Source organism: Dasypus novemcinctus, chromosome 12 (assembly GCF_030445035.2).
Source record: "Dasypus novemcinctus isolate mDasNov1 chromosome 12, mDasNov1.1.hap2, whole genome shotgun sequence".
Taxonomy (NCBI): domain Eukaryota; kingdom Metazoa; phylum Chordata; class Mammalia; order Cingulata; family Dasypodidae; genus Dasypus; species Dasypus novemcinctus.
The window spans coordinates 59458030-59482767 of record NC_080684.1 but is presented as its reverse complement, the minus strand read 5'-3'; the positions used below and the strand labels follow the sequence as shown (position 1 = coordinate 59482767).

General features: G+C 41.3%; 1 long non-coding RNA gene across 1 annotated transcript; it reads right to left on the bottom strand.

The window, feature by feature from the left end:
• Nucleotides 1-2706: 2706 nt before the first annotated feature.
• Nucleotides 2707-24520, bottom strand: LOC131280755 (uncharacterized). Its single transcript, XR_009188448.2, has 2 exons — nucleotides 24006-24520; nucleotides 2707-3005 (listed from the first exon to the last, which is right to left on the bottom strand). It is a non-coding gene; the product is annotated as an uncharacterized lncRNA (long non-coding RNA).
• Between the last annotated feature and the right edge of the window lie 218 nt (nucleotides 24521-24738).

Here is a 24738-nt window from a genome sequence, read left to right as displayed (position 1 = left end):
TTCTTTTCCTTTGCCCCTTTCTCTTCTGGGCATTGTCCAGCCTTCCACTGGTGTCCTAAACCCTATAAGATTTTTTTCTCAGGCCTTTTCTGCCTGTCCTCTAGCTATTTTTCTGGGAGAGAAGAAAGTCCCATGTCTTTCTAGTCTGCCATCTTCTTGAAAGATAAATATATATCTCCTTATCTCCTGTTGGTTCTGTTTCTTTAGAGAACCCTAACTAATACACCTGTCATATGATATAGAATTCAGTAGTTCCCAAAGGGTATCTGTCTTAGTTTCTCAGTTGCTAAAACAAAAACCATACAATGGGCAGGTTTAAACAACAGGAATTTATTGGCTCAAGATTTTGACAATCAGAGTTGAAGTGTCAGCAAGGCAATGTTTTCTTCCTGAAGACTGTGGCATTCTGCGGCTGGCTGTTGGTGATCCATAGTCCTTGGCTTTTTTGTCACATGGCAATGCACATGACAGTGTCTTCTCCTTTCCCTTCCAGTTTCTGTTGACCTCTGGCTCCTTCCCATGGCTTTCTCTCCTCATGTCTGAATTTCATTCTGTTTATAAATGACTCTAGTAATCCAGATTAAAGCCCAACTTAATTCAGTTGGGCCACACTTTTACCTAAAGTAACAACTTCAAGAATTGCTATTTACAATGTGTCCACACCCACCAGAACACAGACCAAGACCAAGGACATGTCCAGACTGGGGTAATTCAATCTACCATAGTATCCAAGGACAGCTTGTATCAGAAATACTCCAGGTGCAAATTTAAAAGAGCGATTCCTGGGCCCTGCCATTGTTGTATTGGATAGCAACCTCCTAGGGATTTTATGCACACTAAAGTTTGAGAATAGCTAGATGAGATTATTAGCCCAATTATTAGCCCAAATAAGGAAACAGACATAGAGAAAAGTTAAATAACCTATGTTCAGCTGGGTACTAAGTCACAGGCATTTGGCTCCACCACTTTCCTGAACCTTGCACTATGTTACTGAGGATCCCACATGTAGCAGGAGCTCAGCTTTTTAAATAACTATCTCCCGCTTCCAATGCCAAATTAAGCAGAGGTTGAATACATGAGCACTAATGTCTAAGTGCCTGGGTTCAACTCTTTACCCTACCACTGACCAGTTATCGATCCCATGCGCATCACTTAACTTTGCTGCAGCTCAATTCCTCCGTCTACAAAATGGAGATAATAACACTTACTTCCTAGGGTTGACATGAGGTTTAAATGAGTTACTATGTGGGAATTACTTAGAATGGTATAGTGTAATTACTCAGTGTATTAAGTTAATTATTTCCTTATTACACTTAATCTTAAACTTCACCTAACAAAACATTAACCATACCCCACTTCTAAGTGAAGTCATATTTCATATTTTTGATATACTTGACTTTTTTTAGTTTTTATTTAATCTTTTAAAAAAAATTTTCTAATTCTGTGGCTCTAACTTAGCTGATGACTGGAATATGTTGCTCTTTTATTCATTCTACTCTTGTGTTTCTGATTAACGAGATTATTGGATATTAATAAACTCGGAAAGAACAGCCTGTTGGGTGTTATTTTTGGAACATGATGTAATACATTGATGGATAAACGTCACCTTTCAAAACTAATTAGTGGGGCCCCTGCCGCGAATGCTCGGGCTCGCGCACCAGGGCGCTCCCCTGCTCCCGCCCGCGGCCCAGTTGGGAATCTCCCCGTGGGGCCAGGAGGGCGCGCTCCTTCGCCCTCCCCGGGCTTGATCTCAAGGCGTCGCCGGCTTTGGTTGGTGCTGAAAGGAGCAAACCGCGGAGTAATCAGGGCCATGCTGGACCACCGCCGCCTGCCGTTCCCTCTTCTGGCTCTTCGTCATCATGCTCAGCTGGACCCCTGTTCGCCGCGGCTGAAAACCCCGAGGCCATCTGGGATGTGCGCTTCCAGGGCGGTGACTGGCCACGGGTGGGCCCCAGGAGCCCTGCTCTCCGGATGGCCTTGGCTCTCCGGATGGCCTTGGCTCTACGGTCCCTGATGGGCCGACCCTTCACCCTGACGGCCCTCAGCCGCCCCCAAGCACAGCTGTGTTCTGCTCTCTCAGCGCCCGCTCCTGCTGACACCCTGCGCCCCCACAGCACCGCTGCCCTGCCTGAGGAAATGTCGTTTTAACCTGTCCAATCTGGGCCCTTGCCGGGAGGAGGGCAAGGCTAGGGAAAGCCCTGAGCTCAGAGTCGGCTGGAGCAGGAGCTCTCCAGGCCTTACATTCGCTAGTGCTTTCTCTCCCTCAGCAGTAGACCCTAGCTGAGAAGCTGAGGGGGTGGATCTGTCGTTTACAGATGAGGCGGAGGCCAGGGCTCAGCCCAGCTGGAGGAAGGACATGGGTCTAGCAGGCTCTTAAGGAGAAGGGGCGTCCAGCCCAGGATGCACCGAGCCTGGGGTGGGCTGGGACCTAGAGAAGGTCCTGGGCGGGGAGTCAGGGCACCTGGGCTGCCTTCCCAGCTCTGCCACCATCCTGCCGCGCCACCTCAGGTCAGCATTCTGCATCTCTGTGGGCCTCCTCACTGTGAAAGGGAGGTGCTGCACCAGATTATGTCAAAGGCCTTTCCAGCTCTGGCACAGAATTATTCCTTAATTTCTGACACATTCAAATGTGAAATATATAAGGATGTGGAAGTAATGGAAAAACTTTCACACACAAAAAAAATAAAATAGTAATTTGAGTCAAGATTGAAACCAACACATTTAACACCCTTTATCGTTATAGTCACTTAAATTGGCTTGCTCAGAGAAGGTGTATCTCCTCAGAATATTCTCTTTCACCTTCCTCCCCTCACTGGGTCTCCCCTCTGTAGATAAGCTCCCCCTTTCCCAGAGGCCTTTTGTCAGTCAGTCTGTGAACACAGCCGGAGTCAGAAGAAACTGAAATTGCTGCCGCTCTGGAGGCCTCCATTTGGCTTCATTTGGAGCACGGTGGGTGGCAGATTTCAGAGCTTTGCAGCAGCATCTAGGTGGTGTGGAGCTGGGTGCTGAGGGGAGACAAGCAAAATATGGTCTGAGTGGCCCTCCAGGCACTAGCTCTGCGCCAAGGCCAGGACAAGTTCTCTGCCCCTAAATGGCAAGGCACTGATAGAATGTCCTGGAAAACATCTTCTCTCTGAACTTGATAGGTGGGGTAATACACTATTGTTTTAGTCAGTTTGAATAAGAGTTTCACATTACTTGAAGGTGAAAGCATCTTTCTTCTCAATCCTATGAGTTGCTCCAGCTTTGTTCACTTTTATGTATCCCCTATAGCTTTCCTGTTTCATACATAAAATTTTCTTGTTGCTGTTCAACCAGGCTTTTCTAGTTCTCCAGCTATTGCCCAAAGACATTGGATTGTCTTTTGTTGTCACACACAAACTCTCAAACTCATTACATATCTACCTATCTTCTTCCTTTCTGTTGTTTAGGCTAGAAATGGAAGATGTTGGTCAATTATTGAGTGGGTAAAGGTAGATGACTTTAAAAAGGGGGGGGGGAGGGTAGTAAAAGTCCTCCAATAAATGCCTAGCAAAGGAGGACAGACCAACATGCCAGGACTTTGACACTGATGCTTGTACTTATGAACCTTGTTCTTATAAAATTAAACTCAGCTTACTATTATATATTGCCTAAGAGTTACCTCCTAAAAACCACTATTGCTCAAATTTGGCCTCTCTCTAAGCCAAACTCAACATATAAACTCACTACCTCCCCCTCCCCACCCCAGCATGGGACATGACTCCTGGTGATGTACCTCCCTGGCATGGAGGGATTATTATCAAGAGCCAACTAGCAATTAATTTGGAAAAAGACCTTGACCAAAATGGAGAAATATTAAATACAAATGAGTTTTTTTTGGCTAAGAGATTTCAGAGTGAGTTTGGGGGTCATTCCAGAGGTTCTGCTTATGCATATCTCAGGAGGATCTCACTGACTGCCACAGTAAACAGTGTCTAAAGCAGGGGGCTCCTGAAGCCTAGAGACATCTAGATACTCTAGGCAAGGCAGACAATCTCAGGAATTTGGCACCTTGTCAGTGGGTCTTACCTTGGAATATGTGTTTCCCAGTGTAATGGATTTATAATCATTTATAATTTCCCTATACATGGTTCTTCTGCCCCTTTTATTAGAACCTATAATTAGCACTATGTTCATTAAAAATAGGTACCAGAAATTTAAACCTTCAGTCCGTTCGTATGTGGGCTGAGCCCTGAAGCTCAGCAGTGTTGCAGCATCTACTCTCTAGTTTATCAGACTCACCCAGGACAACTAACAAAATGATGATGGGCAAAACTCATCTCAAAAAACAGAGTATATACAACTACAAACAAGACAGTTCCATCCATCTAACCCATGGGATCTGTAAGAAAAGGAGATGAGTTTAGTTTTTACATAAAGGAAGAAAATATTAATTAATGTAACCTGGCAGCCTACTGCCTCAATCTCCCACTCCCGGGTTAAGGGGTTAAGAAGGAACAAAGGGAACCAGTTTAAGCCAGTCCTATAGCCAGTAAAAAGGATGAACAATAAAGAGCTAAGTCAATATCAATTCAGCACTAAATTCCATTCCTTATTTGGCAAAAGGAGTAGGTAAAAGCTAAAATGGTTGGAATGTGATGGGGGAAACAGTTAATCAAAAACTGGAGAACTTGGCAGGAAAGTTAGACTTCTTGGATAGGCTATAACCTCTGAAGTATCCAATCTATGAAAAAACAGGGGAAGGGCTTGCGTGCTAAGCTTAGGGGTGTAAATTGTGTCACTTTTCTTTGTTTGGGGCACCATGTTTTCTGGTTGTCCGCCACTTCTTGCAAGATTGAGAATAAATTCTTTTCTTCTTCACAATTGGGTGAGCCTTATTTTCTTCCAAAAGAAGATTTCTTACTTACAGGATCTAAGCTCATGTACAATTGGAAGCAGAGTAGGCATCACCATCCTAAATTCTCCAAGATTAAGGAATGAACAAACATAAGAGGGGAATGCAGCTATGGACTAAAGTAGACTTATTATACTAGCAAAGGAAGATCTTGTAACATTGATATAGACAGTGGTCACCAGAGGTTCTGAGGGGAAAGAGAGGGAAGAATAGGCATTTTGGGGACATTGGAATTATTTTGAATGACATTGCAATGACTGATACAGGTCATTATACATTTTGCCGAAACATATAAAAATGTGCACTGCCAAGTAAACTATAATGTAAATTATTGACCATGGTTAATAGCAATATTTCAATATGTGTTCATCAATTGTAACCAATACCACACTAATGAAAGATGTTTTTAATGGGGAAAAGTGTGGGAGAGGGAGGGGATGGGGTATATGGGAATCCCCCTATATTTTTTATGTATCATTATGTAATTTAAAGCTTCTTTAAAAATAAAATAAAATAAAGAAAAAAGTCAGCAATAAAATGAAACATTTCAATCTGAAAGTACCTGATTGGTTCAGCAAAGTCTGCTTGTATAAATGCCTACTTTATATGGTTGATAGTAACTAACATTTACTGAGAGTTTACTATGAGCAAGTAAGGACAAATAAGCAGGGTATTTGATACATGATCTAATTTAATCCTCTCCATGCTATTGGGTTGTTAGGAATATCACCCCATTGACTAATGAGAAAAGTGAGATTTGGACAAATAATTCACACATGCAGGTCACACAGCTAAAAAGTGGCTAAGCAACAGGGACAGCTGTCCCTGAAAGAAGAAAAACAAAGTACTCTAATCACCCTGGCGCTCTGCCCAGAAGCCCATTCTGGATCACAGGTTAGAGAAATAGACACCAAACAGAACTGGGAAGTCTTGCTGAGCTACAGAGACATAGATTGAAGTTTGAGGAGACTTGGGAGGCCAATATTTATGGGGCAGGGTGATGAAAAGGAGGGAGCTCCAGAAATATGCTTAGAGAGCCCCTTAAGACTTTGGCTGATTGCCAGTCTGCACTTGTACAAGAAGAAACCCCGTGAGGCCAGGCAAAGAACAATTATCGGCAACAGAGCAATTGCCAGGGACAGAATAATTGCCAGGGAGTTATAAGTCAGACAATTCCCAGAGCTCACATGTGGTTCACATATGGAAAAAGTGAAGAGATTTAGTTGATCGCATTCGGGAGAGACCTGAGAAGAGTCATACCTTTGCCATGGGGTTAAATAGTCTCAGTGTAAAGGCTGCTCTAGATCTGTCCTTAAAAAGCTCATAAACAAAGACTTTAAAGGATCAAGCTGACCCTAAAGCTACTTAACTGCCTATCAGAACAAAGTCCATCATTCTTTAAACCAATACAATATTTAGCACTCAACAAGTGTATTAAAAAACGAAAGTGCAATACAGACATTCAGACCACAAAAGCTGAGAGAATTCATTACTAACAAAAATGCACTCCAAGGAATGTTCAAGTTTTTCCGGCAGAGAGAAAACGACACCAGATGGAAAGTTGTTTCTACACAAAGGAATGAAGAGCTCTGGAATTGGTAAATACGTGGATAAATATAAACTGTCATTCTGAGAGTCTTCAGAGACTTTTTCTTGGAAAATTCTCAAAATAATAACACTAAAATCTAAATGCCTGTTTTGCATGTCTCTATGGATGTCTAAATGTAGACAGCCTTCTTTGTCCCATATTCTTTCAGGCTGTTAAGTAAATACTTTGATTTGATTATTTTCTGTTTGCTAATGCTTAAACTGCTCTTCCTGGAAATTCATGAGGATATTGATTGGCCCTTTCCCTAGAGTGGCAGAGCCAGAATTCAAATTTAGGTTTGTCTGGAGCTAAGACAACATTTTTGATCAGTAAGATGCCAGAATGTGTAATTTCCCAAGGAAAATTCTGATTAAATAATTCCCAACTGTACTTTCGGTAGAGTCTTTCTCATGCAAGAATAATTCCTATGAGAAGTTTTTTTTTAATAAAAGGATTCCAAGAATTGTTTTAGTTTGCTTATTTATTTGGTCCCTAACTAGTATTCCCCCAAAAAGACAGGCTTCAAGAATAAGTCATAATCAGGAAGCAGACTTGGCCCAGTGGATAGGGTGTGCGTCTACCACATGGGAGAGCTGCGATTCAAACCCCGGGCCTCCTTGACCCGTGTGGAGCTGGCCCATGCGCAGTGCTGATGTGCGCAAGGAGTGCCGTGCCACGCAGGGGTGTCCCCTGAGTAGGGGAGCCCCACGTGCAAGGAGTGAACCTCGTAAGAATGGCACCACACACACAGAGAGCTGACACAGCAAGATGACGTAACAAAAAAGAGACACAGATTCCTGTGCCACTACAACAACAGAAGTGGACAAAGAACACGCAGCAAATGGACACAGAGAACAGATAACCGGGATGGGAGAGAAGGGGAGAGAAATAAATAAAATAAATCTTTAAAAAAGAAAAAGAATAAGTCATAATAAAAAACTAACAATGATGATGATGATACAAGTTCATAATCCCTTACATGCAACTGAAATATCCAAAAACTACAAAAAAGCAAAAGATTTAAAAATAATTTATTCAGTGGCAAAATCTGATCTGAACTAAGGTAAGTCTATTTATAATCATACTTTATGTGAATTCTCATGTGTTTCACTGCAAAAGTACTAATGCATTTGATTTGGTGGTGCTAGAGATATTATGTAAGATTCAATATATCCATCTTATTTCTGTTTGAATTCTTTGTGAGAAAGAACTATCCAACTATTCGAGCTACCCTAAATTAGATTGGGCATCTCATGAAGAGATTAAGTTGCAGAGTGTAGTTGTTTAGGGATATAAATTCAGCAGATTGGTTTATCAGCTAAATTTCTAAAGTCCTTCTGAGTGGATGTTCTAACCCCAATGTGGTAAGTGATCTTTTTGTAGTATAAGTAAATATAGTCTAACCTATATTACTACAGGTGTTGAAGGATGGATTACTCTGTACCAAAGTGTTGTGTACTTATATTACAAATTTCTATTCCATATGTTGAACCCCATTTTTATCATTGACATATTTTAAAGTCAGAAATAATAACAGCAGTCTTGTCCCTCCAGAGACATAATCTCTTTAAGAGCTGTGTTCCAGGAATGAACTTCAGGAGCGAGGGATAGTTTCTCCAAGTTGGCTCCTATTTCAAAGTATCCATTCCTACAGAAAATGGGGGAAAGGATTTACCTCCTACAGGAGCTGCTGAGGACTAGGAAGGGTTACCCTAAATCCAAAGTAAATGCTACTATACTTTAAAAAGACATACATAAGTAATCAAATAGTTAGATATTGCTCTTTGCACTGAACTATTTCAACTTTATCTCTATGTTTGACCTTCAAGAGATTCACAGCAAATAATCCATTGGTTCTTTCATAAATTTAACAGATTAAATCATGTTATAAAGCTCTAAAGTGTGAGAATTTATGTATTAATCCAGAGTTTTAAAAGGTTGCCAAACTCTGAAAATAGAACTCTATTTCAAATATACTGAAATAATGGACTTCAGATATGTGTTTCAACCTGCTCATTTTCAGGAGATATGAAATGCCTGCATTTATTTATTCAGCAAACATTTCTGGAGCTTACTGCAGGTGGTTACAGGACCAGGAATTGAGAAATAAATTTTCCACCTCTTTAGGGAAAAATAGGTTGCAAAATAAAATGATAATATTAAAAAATGAAGAAACGGTTGGGCCAATAATTACTGAAAAATCAGTTCAGAACCATAAAAAGATGATTTTGATTACTATGTCCTGTGCTAAATGACCCAACTATGGCAACAGAATATACATTTATGGGATAATTTTTCTCTTATCACTTTAACAGGTGAAATGTAAGAGAAACGTTTCCAGAGTTTTGTGCTCTGAAATACACTGAGAGTTCTTTTTTGTGGTGTTACATTTTATGCATGGCACCTGTTGAGTTGGTTATTTAAAAATGTAAATAGGTATTTACACACTTGCTTTGCTACATTTTATTCTGGACTCATAAAATGCTCAATTTGAAAATCACCTAGCCAAGCAATAAGATAATTTTGATTTTATATCTGCAAATAATTTCCTCCATTTTAAGTACAATTTTCACAGTTATTAGGAATGGGGGATACCGCTTATGGGAATCATAAGGTGAGGTTTCTCTCACAGTTTTGAAAGCACAGCAGCTGTTGCAGCAAAATTCCTCACTCCTTGTGCCACCCCAAATCTATAAGCCCTGGCAGGGCCTCAGCCTAAGCCACAATCCCTTTGGCAAATCAGAATTTCATGTGGCACAACTGTTCTGGGCAGAGATGCTTGGAATTTTTAAACTACCTATATCAGAGCAGGGATTTTGTTTTTTCAATTTTATTTTTATCCACAGAAAAGAGAGAAACATACAAAGACAAAACAAACATTTTAAAAGAATGTTTTGTTTATCCCCAGATTTCAAAGGAAAAACCTGAACAAAACAACATTTCAAAGGCATCTCCTTGCCAGGAAGTCAACCTCGGTTCAGAAGGCCAAGGGAGCAGGTCCTAGTCAAAATAGACGGTCCTTGTTGACAAAGCCCCCACGAGCCCATCCCCTGAATCATGCTCCTCCCTGGGCCCCAACACACCCTGCCAAATAAAGGGAAAGGAAGGAACAACAATTAATGGCTCTCTGGGTTTTGGGATTTTCACATTTAAAAAAAAATGCACCAGGAGCTTTTCTTTTGAAGAAAGCACACCAGGGAATCCAAAATGTAAAACAAATAAAATATCCAAAATAGAGATGCCCTGATTAAAATAGAGGAGGAAAGACAGAAAACTTGGGTGTTGATTTCTTACTTGTTCTCACTTTAACCCTGAGCCATCTCTTAAAGATAATCATCATCTTCATCAGTGTTTTAACTGAGACACACATTCAGACAAGGTTTCCTAGATCTTATTATGTGTCCCAGGGGTGCCATCAGATCCAAACTTAATCATGTCCAGGTGGATCAGAGGGAGAGTTAGGACTGGCTCTGATTTTAGCATAGAGCCTGACTATGGTTTGTCTCCTGCTGACTCAGGTTTGTCTCCTGGTGCAGTGAGTGAAGATGGAACGAAATTACAGCTCAAAGTGGCAATAAGGTGGGAGCACAGGTCCTTTCTCACTTAAGCCCAATATAGTGGTGCATCAATTCTGAATACATCAATTCTGGATCAAGCACCATCAATTCTGTATCATAATGTCTCATTTGGAATCCAGGCTCTATACTTGTTACCTGTGTGTCCCTAGGCAAGTTTCTTAACCCTTGCAGAGACTACTGATCATCTATAAAATGTATATGATAATAGTACCTCACAGAGCTATTACAAGTATTAAATGAGTAGAGTGCTTGGCACATAGTATGAGCTCTGCAAATGTCACCTTAGTTATGATCATTAACAGACCAGGTGTTGGCACTCTGCCACTAGGGGGATGGCACCAAAGCAAGTGGTGCCTCCAGCTTCAACACAGCACCTGACATGTGGCTTTGCCTGCAGGAGTCAACTTTGGCACATCAGAGACTCTAGCACCCAGAACTCTGGCAGCCACCAGACCTACCACTCAACACCAGAGCCTTGGTTCCCACAACAGCAGGATGCAGAGCTGATGGCAAGGGATGGCTTGATGATGGGCTCCACTGGTAGTGAAGGACCTCCTCACATAGATTTGAGGGTCTCGGGGCTCACAGCTGGTTGAAAGGGGATTTTCTCATGAGCACTAAGACCCCTGGGGAATGCTGGGACTGCTCTGGCAAGACAGTTGGGGATTTAAACTAGAGCACAATACCACTGATTACTGATAAGGCAAACTGTTTCTACCTCTAGGATGATGTGGCTTGGTAAAACTCAGGTTATATATAAATATTTAAAACCCTAATTTGACTCAGTACAAAGGACCCACTCATACACTCTTGAAGGGAGTGGAAAATAGTTGAACTTCTCTGAAAAGCCATTTGGTAATCTATGTAAGAAGACCTTAAAACGTCAGTAGTTCTACTTCTAAGTGGTCCTCTCATAATAAATTGTGGACAAATGTTTATGCAAAAAGTTCAGCATTTACAGAAGTGATTATTTTTAAGACAACTCAAATGCCAAGCACTAAAACAGTTGTCAAATAAACTATAATATATCCACATTAGGCCACAATTAGAATCATGTTATTAACAAATACCATAGGAAAATGACCAAAATAAAGTCTTAAATTTTAAAAAAAGTAAACAGAATACTGTATATATAATGCAATACCATTTCTGTGGGAAAATATATTTAAATTCATATATGTATGTATACAGTATAGACAGAAGAAATATACAGAAGATGTTAACAGGTGAAAGGATTATGAATAATATTTACTACATTCTTTATGTTTCTTTCCTTTTCCAAACTTTTGCAGTTTGTATGCATTAAATTTATAATCAGAAAAATGTCACTTGAAATAATTTTTAGAGAGCAGATGTGGCTCAAGCCGTTGAGGGCCTGCTTACCACGTAGAAAGTCCTGGATTCGGTTCCCAGTACCTCCTAAAGACAAACAACAAGCAGACAAATGAAAAGGCCAACTCAGGAGAGGCGCTATGGCTCAGTGGTTGAGTGTCAGCTTCCCATATGCAAGATTCTAAGTTGAATCCCCGGCCCTAGTAACTCAAAAAACAAAAAAAATTTTTTAATCATACTTTGAGGTTATAAGCAAGAGCTAACAGGATTTCAAGGTTTCTGCCACCAATACCAGTCTAGGATGCTATTCTGCGTCCAGAAAAAAAAAATTAGAATTGGAGAAAGAAAAGGCTTCAGAGTTAGGATAAGAGAAGCACTACGAGAGAGAATAATGTGCCTACCCTCATTGCTTACTATGTGCCAAGCAGCACACCACGTTAAACAATGCTGGAAACACCAGGGTTAGGTACCAGGTTAAACAACAGCAGCAAATGACCTTTCATTTATTCAACAAATATTTATAAACACTCACTCTGTGTGTCTGGAATCTGCTATGTTATACTGGGCATCTTAAACAGATAATTATCCACCTCATTAAACTGTGGCCTTCAAAGTTTATTTAACATTTATTCAACAGGCATTTATTAAGTAGCAGATATGGTCCCACACCCTAGTGATACATCAATGAACAAAACAAAGTCCTTGCCTTCAAGGAGCTTACATATGGGTCATGGGAGAAACAGGCAATAAGAGAATTAATTGAGCCATATAATATGCCATGTAGTGATAGGAAGCCATAGAGATAAATTAAGGAGGGTAGAAAGGGTTCCTATTTATAAAGTGTGGTGAGGGAAGGCCTCACTGATATAGTGACATAGGGACAGAGAGCTAAAGGGAATGGTAACTGGAGCAAGGGAGTTCCAGCAGCAGGGAAAGGCAAGGTCTCTGAGATTGTCAAGAAACAGCAAGATGGTCAGTGTGGCTAGAGTGGAATGAACAAGGGCAGGTGGGAGGTGATGAAGCAAAAGAGGTAATGGAGCCCCATAGTGGGCATTATAGGTCATTCTACAACTTCTCGCTTTCACTCTAAATGAGAAGGAAGTCCACTGTAGGAATTTGAAAAGAGCAGTGAAATCACCAGGTTGATTGAAATAAATATTTCAGATAAGACTCTCAGCTAAGTGGCTCATCAGTTCCATAAGACTGAAGTGTCCACAAAAGGCTGAATGAAGTGGAAATTCTTTGATTTTGGTAATCAAGCAAACCAAACGTAGGTCTTTGTGGTTCCAAAGTCGATTTTGCAGGTCATTTGTGGCACCTAAATTAATTTAAGAATCATTTGGAAGTGCTTGGATAATTCTCAAAAGTCCTTTAGCTGCTGTGTTGCTACAGTATTATTTACTGAGTTATCAAGCTGTGAAGTGAGGTTAAGTGAAATATTCACAAATTCTAGCTCAAATCTAAAGCAACTGGCAGTTGCTGTTTGAACTGTGCATGGGTCACTGAAAGTGCTAATCCACATAGGAATGACCTAAATTTGATGAAACCAGAAACAAAGAAAAACCTAGAAACGTCAGAAAACACTCAGTGACAACCACTCCTAAATCAGTCTATACTCTCAACTTTACAACAGGGGAGCACTCTCAAAGACAGAGTGACTTAAACATAGTGCATCTTTGCTGACTGGATTTAATTTTAATTTTAAGGTAATGTGTCAGCATTTTTCCCTGTCTGTATCTAAAGCCAATCCCATCAATCATCTTTGAGGTTGGCTCTGTCAAATACACCCCAATGAGCTGAGGTAATATTTTCCGAGGACAGGCAGTTACATGTGTTATATGCCCCTTTTACTCTACTGTAAGAATCTGTTCCAATTTGTGGTCACCCCACCCAAGGTATGACCTATGGAGTAAATTCTTAGGCAAGGAATAACAGAACTGAAATACTCACAGAACTTTGTGTTAAAACATCAAATGAAACTTCATAGAAGTTCTTTGTTTAACCAGAGTGGTGTTATTTCCTGAGGGTAGTCCCTAACCAATGACAAAATGAATCATGGAACTGCAGGTTTAACAACTGAACCCTGGAGGTTATCTGGCCTATTGCCTTCACAGATGAGAAAACTGAAGTCCACAGAGGTTAGTGACTTTTCCTGCATCTCGAAGCAAATTCGTTGCAATGCCACAAGTATAATTCAAAGTCTATGATTAGTCTTAGCTCAGTGTTTCTTCTACGTCATTCATTATCCTTCCTATAAAGCTGTGTGAATCAGTTAGGGTTCTTTGGTAGCAAGCAACAGAAATTGTCTTGGTAAACATAAGCAAATAGGGAAAGCTCTGGAGAGCCACAGATTGGAAGGAAGATATGAAAAGTCATTCCTGAAATAGACAGAACCAAGTGGCTCCAGAAGGTCTTCTTTGCAAGAACTACTGTTAGTTTTTCCCACATGTTGCCATTGGCATGCAGGAGCTTCAACAGTTTCCTCCAGCCTTGCATAATTGCACTGCAGACTTAAAGTCTTGTGAAACTGACTACATCAAGTGTCTATGTCTTGGTAGTGCTTGAAGGATAAAGGAAGGTATTGGTGGCATTTTAAAGCTTTGGGGGACCCCAGAAAATCCTGTTCTTCAAGCTAATCCATTCCTGTGTGTACAAACCTATTGTAGGTGGTATCTTTTAATTAAATTACTTCAGTTAGGAACCTTTGATTAGAATGTGTGACCCAGGGTGGTTCTTAATCCTCTTACTGGAGTCCTTTATAAATGGAAGAATAAAAAGCCACAGACACAGAAAAAACCAGAGACAGAAAGCAGCCTCCAGAAGTTTAAATCAATGAGCCTAGGAGAGAGAAAAGCCACAGACTGAGCAGCCCTAAGCTGAAAGCAATGAGGCCCAGAGGAAAGGGGAGAGATGCGTGGACCCTGCCATGTGCCTGATCACCCACAGCTACAACCCAGGGAGAAAGGATCTCCTGATGATGCCTTGATTTGGACATTCTCATAGCCTCAGAACTGAAAGTTTTTAACTTAATAAATCCCCATTATAAATACCAATCCATTTCTGCTATATCGGTCTCAGCAGCTTTTAGCAAACTAAAGCTATCTGTTGGGAAAAGCCTCTAGTAATCATTTTAGAGTACATAATAGAAAAGAAAATATCTGAATTTACCACCTCACCAAGACTGCACATGGGGGGTCTGGGGGGGAGAATTAATTTTCCTAAAAGTAATCAGGGTGCAGGTAGAAAGTGGGTATTGGTACTGATTGTCAACGACTGACAAATGTCCACTACAAGATGAAATACATATGTGAGTCCTTGCACAACTTGAAGAAAAAAAGAGAATAAATTTAGAAAGAATAAATTTTTGAGAGTCAAACAATATTTTTGAGAGTCAGACAATATTTTTCTGCCACATTATAAATTATGTATGTATTGTAAGAGTGGCAATAAGTATTTAAGAATTAATTTATTGGCTAACACTGCCTTACAGTAGCAATAAGATTAGACCACTTAAATCTCTTAATTTTTGTAACTCCAGGAGTGAGAGTAAGAAACCCTGGTAAATTTATTCCTTTCATTACCAATTTCAATTGCTTCAGGGAATGTGGCTAATTGCTAACACCATAAGACAATAACTATTTTTAAATTTTACTGGTAAAATTAAGGGATGTATAGCAATCTAGAATTGAGTACATATGAAGTTATGATTGTCTATGGGATTAATCTGTAAAATAATTGGGACTGATCTCAGTGATCAGGATTTCTGATTGTTAAAATATGATCAACAAAATATTACAATAATTCAATCCAATTGAGTAATATTTGCTTCTTGTTTTTGCCTGTCTGCTCATCTGTTTGCTTTTTCTTTAGGAGGCACTGGGTATCAAACATGGGATATCCACATGGGAGGTGGGTGCTCAACTGCATGAGCCACATCTACTCCCTCATTTTATTTTTGCTTATTGTCTGCTTGTTGCTTTTGATTGTTGTCTCCTGGTTATTTGTCTTCTTTATGAGGCACTGGAAACCAAAGCTGGGACCTCCCATGTGGGATGTGGGCACTCAACTCCTTGCTTGAGCCACATCTACTCCCAAGTCCTTACATTTTTGACAGACATTATACAACTTTGAATAAAGCTGGATCCATGCCCTTATCCTCAAAGCAATTATACACTTCCATGAATAAGTGGGAAAGGTCCAATTTTCATCTACAGTCACCACTGCCCTTTTAGGTGTTAATGTCCAGAGTCTTCACTGTGACATTTCCAAGTGTCCTGGGATTTTGAGATGGCGGTTGTCCCTTTTGGATCAGCTGGCTGGGTATTGAGCAAAGTCTGGTGCAGATGGATATCACTCCTGCCAGATTAGCAACACATGACATGCTGGCTGTCAGGGAAGGCCCTCTTCCCATTCCTGGTGTTTTCTTCCATGTGGAGGGAAGCACAACTAATGTAACACTGCTGACCCTTCTCCAGCCCAAGGAGGTTTAGTCACCTCCCTATTTGATAAAATCAGAAAGAATAAACTTGGTGTGCTCATCTCACCACTTTCCTTTTTTTCTTTTGGGAGCAAACCTGCTTTCCAGGATGAGCCATAAGGTTCATGGGGTACCACCACCATCACCACCACCAGAGGGAGAACCTGCCCTTTGTCCAGCCCTGTGGGGAGAGATGTACATCTATCTCATCTATGGTTTTGCAAGCCCATTATTCTATATCTCTGATGCAGGATTTATCAGTTAGAAGGGTGATCTTGTGACACTTGTTTGCCACTGGTTTTATATCTCAATTTGTTCAGAGTTGAGGCAGATCCCACAGTCCCTACCTCTGCCTCCCACCAGATTATATTCCCTCATCTACATTAAGGGACCTAGCACTACTGAGAAGAATAGCTACAGTGATATGCAGTCCACACTGGAATGGGGCCTGACCATCTGCAGCTAACTCAGCTTTTACATGGTTTCCAGGTGCTGTTGCTGAGGCAGGTTAGTACAGGGAAAGAGGGAAAAAGAGTCACAGCTGGGACCTGGCAAAAAACATGGCTATGAGACCCTGCAAGGAAACCTCCTGAGGGGAAAGCTGCTACTAAAGAAGAAAGCTGGTAAGACTCCATGAGACCTGGGCCATGAGGCCCATTTGGAACTCTTTCAAAGAAAAGCCCCAGATAACCCAAACAGGCCTTGTCATTGCGTCGCTGAGGCTAAGAGTGAGGATCATAAGGCAGCCAATCAGAACAGCGAACAGCTGGGGTCCCTCCCTAAAATTAAGAATGGGGAGGAGTAAAGGTTTTAAAAAGGTCTAACCCAGAGCCCCAGGTGCATGACTCACCCTGCAGCATACCCACAATCTATGTCTCAGATTGTGTACTGTTTTCTTTTTCTTGTTTCTTTTTCTTTTTTAAATTTATTTCTCTCCCCTCCCCCAGTTGTCTGCTGTATGTGTCCATTCACTGTGTTCTTCTGTGTCCGCTAGTATTCTTGTCAGTAGCACTGGGAAACTGTGTCTTTTTGTTGTGTCAACCTCCTGCATCAGCTCTCTGTGTGTGCAGCGCCACTCCTGGGCAGGCTGCACTATTTTTGCATGGGTCAGCTCTCCTTACAGGGCACATTCCTTGCACATGGGGCTCCTCTATGTGGGGAACACCCCTGCATGGCATGGCACTCCTTGCTTGCATCAGCACTGCACATGGGCCAGCTCACTACATGGGTCAGGAGGCCCTGGGTTTGAATCCTGGACTTCCCATTTGGTAGGCAGATGTTCTATCAGTTGAGCCAAATCCACTTACCATATTGTTAAACTCTTTTTTGGGGAGGGTAGGGGGGTACCGCAACTGAGGATTGAACCTGGGACCCAGGACCTTGTATGTGGGAAGCTGGTGCTCAACCATTGAGCCACATTGCCTCCCTTGAATTGTTAGCTTATTTGTTTGTTTGCTTGCTTGTTGTTTATTTGTTTTTAGGAGGCACTGGGATCTGAACCCAGAACTCCCATGTGGGAAGCAGGCACTCAACTTCTTGAGCCACATCCGCTCCCTTTCTTAATAAACTCTTTACTCCATTGCTTATCCTTCAGTATGTCCTGAAATTCTTTTAGGCAACATGAGCCAATAACCTCGAATCAGAAGCCCAGAACCCAGAGCATCCCACTAACATATTTGGTGAGCCAGCCAGGAGACAAAGAGGCAAGAAACACTCCTCAATCCCCAACTAAGACTGGATGAGTTTTTAATTAAAGCATGTTTTTTCCTAACCTAGCCTCTAGGAGGGCCTGAGATTCTTGCTAATTCATTACCTCTGGGGACCCTGAGGCTGTTTGCCTGTAAGCCACAGATCAGTTTCTGCTTCTTAATGTGCCTCTTAATGTCTGGTTTAACTGCACACTTGGTCCCTGGCAGTGGCCATAAAATGAACTCTCTCTCTCATAGCCAACCTTTCTAAGACCTCTACAAGAGTAGGCCAAAAGAAAGGTTTCAAGCCAACCCTTTTTCTAGGAATAATGATACAGCTTGGTGGCTTTAGTTTGGAACCCAGGTCTGGACATCTCCCAAGACCTAGTTTGCCATGAGGGTGTCTGATGGCATGGCTCTGAGTTCTCAGGATGCTGAGGACCAGAACAGCAACTCCAAATGTCTCCCAAGACGTGAGAAAGTTGGGTGCTTTGGTTTGGAGCTTAACTTGAAACATCCACCAAGACTTAAGTGACTTGGGCACTTTGGTTTGGAAACTAAAAGTTCAGTCAGGCTGGGATCTGGGATGCCAGATCAGCTGACAAGACCTTTTTTTCTCCATTTCTCCCTAGAACAATGGGTGGCTTCTCTAGCATTCCAGCAGACTCCCATTGTGGTGTCTTCTCAGGAAGTGGGATGACTTGCCTACTGATGGCAAAAAGGAAGAGGTTAATCTTCTCCTGCCACACCACATGGCCACAATATGGCTAAGAGTAGCCTTACATGGGACCCTGGATTCCTGTTAAACCTGTGTAAGAAAGAAGGAGAGAACAGACAGGTCTGAGGGCCAGAGACCATGAGGTCATGTCTCCTTAAAAAGAGGAGGAAATGCACTACCAAACCAGTCAATTATAATCTCAGAGAAATTACACAGAGGCAGAACCTAAAAACCCAGCCACTATGCCTCAGAAATCTGTAGAAAGTTGCAGAAACTTTCCCTGGGCCCCCAAACTTCCATAATTCCCTTTTAGAAACAGCTTTTGCAGTTTTCAACAATGGAGACTGTGCCACCAAGATGGAACAGGTAAGGAGGGGCAAGCATAGGGCCCAGAAGCAGACTCACTTTTTAACTGCTGCCATAAAGTCACCATCACCTCAGGGTTACCTGAATCAGTCTCCATTTTAGCAGGAAACAAGCCCCAGGAAAGGACAGGAGGGGCCTGAAGCCACAGATGACCTGTCAACAAGGAGGAGCCTCAGGTGATCCTTGATGATGTGGCAGGTGAGATTGTTAATTTTTTAATTAACAAGGGAGCCAATTACTCAGTCCTAACCCGAATTTTGGACCTTATTAGACATAGCCTTGGTAGTGTCTAATAAGGGGAGGGAATGGAGAATCAAGATCCAGGCCATTTGTTAAACCTCTCCCCGGTAGAATAAGGAACTTCCTTATTTTTCATCAAATAAGATTAAAAAGTTCCTGGAAAATGGCTTCCAACAGGTCTTTCCTTATGCTCTGTGTATGCAATTCTATTCTGTTCTAATCTGTGTTCACCTTAATTTTGTCAGTCTGATCATGCCTAGGAACTTGTAAATCAGATTTGTGTTCTGCCTGTTACAAAATGGATAACAGTGAAAAGTAACCTAAAAATGGATCTTTACATGTCAATATCATCTTACAATTGGATTGATATATAAATCACAAGAAGTATTTCAACTGCTAGAAAAGCAGGAAAATATAGCAACATTGGCACTCATAAAATTGTTTTCATTGCTTAGTTAATAAATATAAAGTGCCCAATTTGTTCTGAAGTAAAAACTTACTAGAAACTGTAACTAAGAGTTAAGATCATTTTACAGATGCCTTTATATTAAAAACAAAAGCTGACATTGCTGTAACTGGGTGAATTTAACCTAGACCTACTATTGTGATGGTAATCTTAGACTAGTTTACCTTTGTTTATGGTTCTTCAGGTCTAGTCTCACCCTTGCTTATGCTCGCTATGTAATGGTAATTAAAACTGAACTTACCTTTGATTATGGTTGAGACTAGCTTCTTCCCTAGACCTAATATAGTGATGGCAATTCTAAATTAAACTTACCTTAGTTTATGGTCACTTCAAGCCAAGCCTCACCCTTGCTTTTGCTTGCTATTGTGAAGGTAATTCTAAACTGAGTTTGCCTTTACTTATGACTATTTCAGGATTGGCCTCACCTTTGTAATGGTACCTAATCTATTATCCACTGTAGCATGGCAACTACTGCCCCTTATGGCTCAGGGGAAGGCAAATTTGAGACACCCCTGTCTCCCACCCTTCCACTGGCATTAATAACCCTGCTTTCTCTCATGAGAATCTAGGTGTGGATTCCAAAAGCCCAGAGGGAACCCACAACCTTTGAGAAAATAGTTGTGTGGTGGGAATCCTTGGCCTTCAGTGTTGGACATCCACTCTACCAGTCCAGGGATCACTGGAGTCCTGTTATCTCTGAGCCTGGTGATAGGAGGGTCTCTCATCTTGAGTGCTAAGAATTCTGAAAGTAACAGGTCATGAGAAGAAACCAGTTTTCCCTGACACTTCAATGATCTCAGTGAGTGTAAACTGGAATTATATTGCTCATATGAGATCTGTCAAAGTTGAAATGGGAAATAAGCAAAGCTCTGAAGTAAAGGAAACTGTTGTAAGTTGTATTTTAAAGCATTAGGAACAATTTGGTTATATGCCAATAATTAAAAGGAATGAGGGAAGCAGATGTGGCTCAAGCAATTGGGCTCCCGTCTACCACGTAGGAGGTCCCGGGTTCAATGCCCAGGGCCTCCTAGTGAAGGCAAGCTGGCCCTTGTGGTGAGCTGCCCACACAGAGTGCTGCCCCACACAGGAATGCAGGCCCACATAGAGAGCTGGTGCAGCAAGATGACGCAACTGAAAGAGACACAGAGGAGAGATAATAAGAGATGCAGCAGATCAGGGAGCTGAGGTGGCACAAAAGAATGATCGCCTCTCTCCCACTCCGAAAGTTCCCAGGATTGGTTCCCAGAGCCGCCTAATGAGAATACAAGCAGACACAGAAGAACACACAGCAAATGGACACAGAGAGCAGACAACAGTGGGGGAGGGGAGAGAAATAAAGAAACAAATCTTAAAAAAAAAAGGAATGAAATTCTTGTGCAAAACTGCATGATCACAGTGCAGGTTAATTAGAAATAGCCTTTGAAAAGATCTTTTAAATGTTATTTTGTAGTTAAACTTTTTTGTAAGAGAATGAGAATTCTAAGTAACTTTAGTGAGTTGTGTGTTTGTGTCTAACTATTTGTGTCTGCCTATTTGCTCAAGTGTATATTCTCATACCTCAGAATGAAATGTAAGTTTAGCTTAAAACTTTTATCTAATAGGCCAGGGAATTAAGAATTAGAGTTTGTCCTATAATTCCCCAATTTTAATCTCTTAACAGCCTTAAAATAAGGGTGGTTAATAATCCTATTACCAAACTTCAGTAAGTAAAGGAAAAGTCCTTGAAAGCTATGGAAAAACTTTTTCTAAGTTATGATTAAAACAAATTAAACAATTATAATACATTCCATAACCTAGCAGTCAGGATGCTTTTAAGGCTATCTACAGTTTTAGAATTTTATTAAAGAAAAAGAGATTTTATCCTCCTGAAAAGAGGAAAAAAGAATGTTCCTTGCATAAACTATAATTGTTCAACTTTATTTAGTTTATGTGTAATCTCCTTGGTTTATAGACTACTAATTAAATAAATTAGCATTTGATGTACTAAATCTTTAAGAGTGAAAATTGCAAGTTCATGTTTAATGAAATATAGATCTTTCCTAAAGTGAAATGACTAGTTTTCAAAGAACAGAATAAGGAATGTAAGACAAGACTTTTAAATGAATAAAAGTAAATTTCATTGGTTGCTGTAATAGTCAGGGTTCTCTAGAGAAACAGAATCAAGAAGGGATATCTGTTGATAGTAAAAGATTTATCAGAGTCTTTCACACAGAGGTGGGGATGCACAAGTCCAGGTTCCGCAGGCAGGCTGTAACCACGAGCTCCAATGAAAGTCCAGTGAAGATTCTTGATGAGTTCTGGGAGATGTTAGCTGTCCAAAGATGAGCTGGAAAATTCTTTCCCAATGCTGGAATCACTTCCCTTTTTAAGGGATTCAACTCGTTAGGTTAAGTGTCACTCACTGCTGCTGGCAATCTCCATGATTGATGTAATTATAACCAGCTATCTATGATTTACCACTGCAGTAAAGTCAATGGTGACTAAAGTCTACAAATGCTCTTGTGTTACAGTTAGCCCAGTGCTTCTTTGACCAAACAACTGGGCACAATTACCTGGCCGAGTTGACACAATAACCTAACCATCACAGTTGCTAATTTAAATAAGCTTAATAATTGTAATTTAATAAGCTTATTTAAATGTAAAGTAACTAGTCTATGTGGTTATGGTTAATTATAAGAAGTTGAAGTTTGTAAAATTATCTTCTACACTGAAGCTAATTTAGGAAGCCATTATTAATTAGAAACCTCAATTGATATTGATAACAAAAAGTAACTTCATAACAGGAAAACCTGTCAGAGGCCACCTCAATCTTCACATTAAAGTAGTGGTGAGGAAAGATAATATTGATTCCATTGGGAATCTTTGGTTTTCATAAAATAAGGGTGATAATAGTTTTTCCTGTATTGCTAACATAAAGTACCTGTTAATTAACATCATCATGGTAAAGGTGTAGATGTAAAAAGCAAACTACTAAAATATTTGAGTTCATTTGACATTGTATTGGAAGTGTTTAGAAAGTGTAAAAAATTGAGATAGATTTCAGTATCATCAAACTCTCTTGTGCATTCAAACCAGACCTTCAGTACACTGCATGATACCTCTCCATTTTGTTATTGGGTAGGTCAGTCACTAGACCCTAAAATTATAAAAGTACCACATCTGGACCTGATCCTGAAGTGGATGGAGAGTATATTGCAGTTTCAGACTCCTGTAGCAGCCAGAGATGGCCTGGTATGGCCAAATTTACAATGAACATTGCCTTCAGACTAGCTCTGTTGCATAGTGCTGGAGGGTGCTATACATCAGGCTGATGAAACACTGGAGCCTACCTTCCTAGCCTCTTTCTAGGATCAACAGTGTGCAGCATGCTAAGTGTGTGAAAGGCATACCAAGTGGGCAATAATTACCAGAATGATGTGAGTAGAACTTAAACAAACACAATTGGCATTATGGCCTTCTCCCATGGAAAGAGAACATGTATGGTATTGCATATCTGGAGCTTAGATCTATTAAGGTAACTTGAAGAGGAACGTATGCATTGATTAGTGCATAGATTAGTATTAAGTACTGTACTTATATGCTTGATGAATATAATGATATCTTTTATACTCTAGATCATATGCAGAGGCATATTGAACATGTTAAAAGTCCTGGTAAACTTAATTCATTTTCTAAGTAATTATTGAATATGCCTATAAGATGAAAGAATGGCTCTCTTAAGTGCTGTTTTTATTTTGCTTGCCATATGCTTACCTTGTTGTTGCCCATGCTGTCTTTGTGAGTTAATGTCTAGGGCAGTGACTCTCTTCATACCTCTCCTAACTGTCCTAGGCATAACCACTACCTTATGCCTGGGGTTGGTAGTTTATACCAGAACCTGCAGGTATAGCACAACCTCTCCCTAGAGTTAACCAACAACATAAAAGAACTCAAGGAAGAATGCTGTTTCCCGTCAACTTTGGGAAGATGCAGCCCCTGAAGGAGCCTGGCCTTTCTCTTGTTGTCTAGTATGTCATGGCTGGCCCCATTTTTGGACCTGCTTACCCCATCTTCTTTATCTTTTAGTAGGACCAAGTACCTTCAAAATTCTAAGTTAATTTCTTCCAGAATCAATGCCTTCAAGAACAAAGTATTAGTCATGCAGGAATTTCATCCAGCTCCAACCACAGGTGCCAGACCCATCTTCCCTCAACCTCAATAGACAAGCCAGAGGGTTTTACACTCTGTCAGTCAGGGCCTACTCCTCCTAACCAGCAGTAAGTAGCTACAGAAGAATGACCATTGCCTTTCAGTTCCCCCTTAAGAATAAGTGTGTAAACTCTCTGAGGGGGAAGTTGAGGCAGTGAGGAAAGGCCCGACAGTGCAGCCGTCCAAGCCATGAGACTTGTGCTACAAGACACGGGTCTATGAGTAAACTCTAGCCCCCACATGCCCTTGAGTAAACTCAGGGATGGTCTTCAAAGCTCTGAGTCACGGGGCAAGGACACTGCGCATGTGCCATGCCGCGCCGCCACTTCATCTCCTTCCGCCATTTTGTCTAGTAAATCTACAGTTACCATATATAGACATATTGCTGTCCAAACCAATCAGATAATGTTTCCGCATTGGCCCTATATAACTCCCATCCACTACCCCCTCCCTGGACTCGCTCTCAGATCGCGCATAAGCTCACGCACGCTGGCTCCCCCGCTTCTGCCAATGAAGCTGCCTACTTCTCCTGGCCAGTGGCTTGTGTGAGTTTGTAGCGCGGTCCCCCTTCGCTGACTAGCAGTCCGGGCCAGCAGTCCCTGGCACACAGCTGGTGAGGTGTGTTGACAGCCCGTGGCTCACGAAGGTGGTGCGAGGAAGGCTTCCAGCAGTCACGGCGGCGGCGGCGGAGAAAGCGAAACCAACATCCGTGCCGGCGGCGCGACTCCCCGCCGACAACGCAGGTTAGTATAGGGAAAGAGGAAAAATGAGTCACAGCTGGGACTTGGCAAAACACATGGCTGTGAGACCCCTCCCCACCCCCCAAAACCTACAGAGGGGGAGGTTGCTCATAAAGAACAAAGCCAGAATACTCCATGAGACCCAGGCCTTGAGTCCCATTTGGAAGTCTTTCTGGAGTCGAAGAGAAGCCCCAGATCACCTTAAACAAGTCTCCTCATTGGGTCCCTGAGAGCTAACAGGTAGGGACCGTAAGGCAACCAAACAGAAAAGCAAACAGCTGGGGCTCTCCCCAACATTATGAAGGGGGAGGAGTAACGGTTTTTAAAAGGCCTAGCCCAGGGCCCCACGCATGCGACTCACCCTGTAGTACACCCACAATCTAAGTCTCTGATTATGTACTATGTTTCTTTCCTTGTTTCTTATTAAACTCTTTAATCCCTTGCTTACCCTATGGCATGTCCTTAAGTTCTTTTATGTGAC